Genomic DNA, 4,775 nt, shown 5'->3' with positions numbered 1-4,775 from the left:
GGGTCAGGATATCATGTTTTAATGGCACCAAGTGGGAGGGGCACCCAAAAACGAAGGGAAAAAACTAATCTGCAATTCTTTGGCTTTTTTGAAAGCAATAAATATTTATCCCAGACAAAATAAAAACTTTGCTAGTCTTCATTGCATTAGCTCTAGTTTAACGTTATCTTTGTTTAATTACAAAGCATTCCAACATAATCTTTTCAGTGGCACACCCTGGGTACACCTCCTTAGTGCTCCCATATGTAAGATACACTCCATAATAGCTGCTTTTCTTGACTATCACCCCAACTGGAGTGCAAATTCCTCCTGAACAGGAACTGAGGCTCTTCTTGCTTACACACAATGGTCATCGTGATGCCTGCCAACAACTAGATGTTCAATAAATCCTTATATGCAAAAGGAAAAAGGAGGTAGTCAGGGAGGATGATGGGAAGAAGGTAGAGAAAGAACAAAGAGGGAGGAAAGAAGGACATTTCTTCTAACCCAGTATCTTATACTTGTAACTTTGAAATTGAATTCTCAATGCCCCTTTGGTCCTGCTAGCTTTGTTAGCAAGATACAGAAAGGCAGCTTTGAACTCGGGCAACCTTGAAGTCAGGTAAAATCAGTTCTTATCAAGCCCAGTCTTCTCTAAGGAGGAGCCTAACCTAGAAAGGCTTTTAATGTGAATCCAGTCTCAACTTGGAGTTCCCACAGATATAGAACTAGTTGCTATCTACCTCCTTTCCTGACCTGCCTACTTCCTACTATGAACCTCAAGAAACTCCCTGGACCACCAATCTCAGGTACAAACCAGCAGATCCCAAAGGCTGGGCAGCTCTACATATCAACTTTCAGAAGAATCCTAATCTGAGACAATCCAGTAAATGGTTCTAACTGCATTATGTTCTGCTCACACCAAATCTATGGGCAATGGCCTGCCCCTTCTACACTATGTGCACAATGACAAAAGGCCACAAATTCAATAGGTCATGGGGCCCTTTTTTTTTCCCATTAAAAAAATAATAAAGGGCTAAACTGAGACATATGCTAAATGAGAACCAAACTATTTTGAAAAGTTATAATGAATTCTTATGATAGGAATTATATTATGCATAATATAAACATCTGTATTTAAGGAAGATAATGGTTTAGCTCCAGGAAATAATAGCTAAGCAGTGATGACTTAAGCAAATGTTTTACAATTAATGGAAATAAAAATTACATATTATTACTGTTAAGGGATGTTGGGAAAATGGGACAGGAGGTAACTCATACCAATGGATTTTGATGCAAGAGAATTAAAGTTTCTATAAAACACTCTCCTCCAATGAGGGAAACTGCAAAAAGATCAAACTTCTTGAGTTCAAAGATGCTAAATTCTACTATTTAAACCCTATTTCATATGTAGTTACAGCATAACCGTGTCTACCTTCAACAGAGTCAGTCTGCCTCTTAAAAATGAGATACTTAAAGACAAACTGTTGGCCTGGTGTCTTGGATGGCAGATCACAGAATTCCAAAGCCCTTAAGATGCTGTAGCACTAGTTCTTACTAAGTCATAATTAACTTCATTGGGAGTTACATGATAGCAACTTAGAACAGAATTTGGCTGAACATTTTTAGTACTCTTCCACTCGGTAATTACTACTTCAGTGGGAATCTCAAGTAAGAAACAGAGGGCAGAATTTGGCCCACAAAGAGAAGCACATCAAGGAACTGGCCCAATTTATAATGCCAATAACAGAGTGTATTAAAATCTCCCATGAAGCATCCCCATTAGCTCGTTGATTTTATCAGGAATGTAAACGCCACCAAGATGACTACTCAGATCCTTTACCAAGTCTCCAGGAAGGGCAGCGTGTAGGGAAGAACATGGCGAGGCAATGGCTCCATATACCCGATAACCACCCTAGAAGGGCAATTATGTACAAATGAAGTAAAGAGTTGGACTGCTGTTTGGCAGTTTAACCACATAATAAATTCTTATTGATGCAAGAAAAAGGAGCCATCACATCTTTAGTCTGAGCATTAAATATCGGAAGAATAAGATTTCGGCCACTGAGACTTGGGCTTGTGTTCCAAAATGAAAACCCAATACTGGGTTCAGAATGATAGCTATAATGATAGTTACACATCAGAAAACTTCAAATTACACAATATGTAATTTTTTCACTACCATTAATTGTGGAACATAACATGTCCTGAAACTCAATCGTGATTCTCCTTCAAAAGTGTTTATATAGAGCATGACCTAATTTTTATTATAAAAATGGAGGCTTTTTTTTTTTTCTTGCTTGCTTGCTTGCTTGCCTGCTTTAAATTACAGTATTTACTTGGAAACTAATTTTAGGGTATTATCCATTTGACATTTGAGTTTAAAGGACACTCAAAAATCACAAACTGACGCAGAATATAAGACTGTATTTTTAAAATATATCCTTGCCTTCACTACCTGAGTTCCTCTCAGTGACTCACCTGAGGCTCTGAAGAAGATAACGAATTCATTTCCTGAGGGCCAACCCACAATCCCCTTGTTGTGGTGTCTTGGCCAGACTTTCAATTGAAGGCCATTAACACCACTTCCCCAACAGCCTAACCTCTTTTTTGTTGTGAAGTCCTCATTCTTTACTACCACCACCTTACCCCTCAGCAGCCACTACTTCTCAATGGCCACAGCATTGAGAAACAAAAGAAAAATCATACCAATATGTCCTACCAAGTAAGGCAGACTGTTCTCCCATTGGCCAGCCCACCCGTCAATGCACCATGTTTGTTAACATTCAAAAAGACATTTGCGCGGAGAACAAATTGACGGAGCCCATGTTTATATCAGAAATTTCAGAAACGGCAAGAGATTTATTCGTGGAATCTTAACACCCATTCAGACTGTCATAAAACACAAAGGACCAGATTCAATAAAAACTCTGTCCAATTTCCACAACACAAAAGTCTGTGTGAGCCTTCAAAACAAAATCAATTTTTCCAGTTTTGCAAAGGGCTGTTCAGACTTCAGTAGCATGGAAGCCAGCTGGGGCATTTCCTTACTCATCCCCTAAATTAGTTTCAAAAGTAGTTTTGAGGACCACATTTGATCAGAAGAATTTGCATGCTTTTCTCCTCTCTCTCCCTCTCTCTCTCTCTCTCTCTCTCTCTCTCTCTTTTACATATTTCAGAGTACATCACATGGAGAACAAACAACAGAACTGCAGCATATGTCTCATGCAGTTAAGAGCTTTAAAACTGGCCCGTAAAACAGAATTCTTTGGTACACAGTGAAAAATATTTTTTGATTCCATAATCCATACTGCAGTAAAGTTGGGTATAATCATTTTTAAAAGTTGCTGTGTCCATGGACAGCTGTTCTTCATACATACTGGGAATGTTTCCTTTACATTCCTAAGGACATAAGAGTTTGACATCGAGCCAATACCTCTAGAAATGGTGAAAGCTAAACACACCCCATACTGATGCTTTTACTCTTCCAACAAACTTTCTCCCACAACTAAAATGTTAAAACTTTTACCCCACAGCCCACATTCTGAGATTAGTCCAATAACTAATGTTCTGTCCAAGTAAAATACATTTTGTCATAGCTTGAAAATGTTACCTTTCACAGAAGTATAGTATTTCTGACCAGCAGGGAACATATGTCAACATTATCTATTATTACCCAATGTCAGGACCAAAAAGGGAAGGTGGGTGGTGGATGTTAATAACGACTTAAGCGATTTCTAAAAGAGGCATTTGAGAAGTACAAAGCCAGAAGTTTCAAATGTTTTGTCTTATTTTCGCTGTGTCAGCAACCTGCCCCCCCACCCCACCCCCCCACCCCCCAGAACAAACCTAATGCTGCCTCCGACCCAACGCCTAGTTCTCTTTTCAATTTTAGCCAACGCATTGCTAAGCTGGAAAGTTTGAAAAATACCCTAGAAAACTTCTCCACCAGAAATGAAAAACAAAAACATATGACCAGCAATGATGAAAGCAACTCCCACTCGCTAAGAAAAAGATTTTCAATCACAGAAGCACACAGCTTTTGGATTTGAAAATTTATTTTCATTTTTCAAGCTACTTGTCTGGTGTTTAGATTTGGGGGTTGGATTTCTTGTTTGACATTGGAGGAGCTGGGGGAAATGCTAGTCGAGAGTGTGATTGTATTTAAGCAATTTTCTCAAAGGTAAGCAGAAAGTGTTCCCCTCATGCAGCAAGGCTACAGAGGAGACGATACCTATACCCAGTTGAACATGGGTTTTCCCTGCAGGAGGAGCTGAAAGGCACAATCCATGAGAGTCTAGAGGAGAAAATGTGTTTCCCACCTCTCCTAAAGTTGGATCAAGATGTGGCAATACTCTATTGTGAACTTGTGGCTCACCGTGCCCTATCCTGGGCAGCCAAAACTATTATATGAAAAATGTACTTGAAACCACCATGATGGGGAACAATCAAGTTCCCATTCTCTTTTGGGGCCATGTAGTTCTATCTAGTGTTTCTCAAGGAAAAGAGACTTGACTTCTCACCTCACTACATGAGCTTCTTGGAGAAAACTTCACTTTGGGTCCTAGAAAGAAGACGCATGTCCTCATTCAAGCCTAGAACAGGAAGTACTGGGGGAATATGTCCCCTGAATCCTGGGGATTTGTACACTTTCCCTTAGGGGCAGAGTGTCGCGTTTCTAGGTCTATTGAAAAATAGGTTGTCACTCACTCATTTGCTTGCTATTAAAACAAATCCTTCTCTTTGAAGAAATCATTCAAGAAAGATTATAAAATAAAAACATCTAAATAAATCCC

The sequence above is a fragment of the Vulpes lagopus genome, chromosome 24, assembly GCF_018345385.1.
Source record: "Vulpes lagopus strain Blue_001 chromosome 24, ASM1834538v1, whole genome shotgun sequence".
Taxonomy (NCBI): Eukaryota; Metazoa; Chordata; class Mammalia; order Carnivora; family Canidae; genus Vulpes; species Vulpes lagopus.
This window is presented reverse-complemented; position numbering follows the sequence as displayed.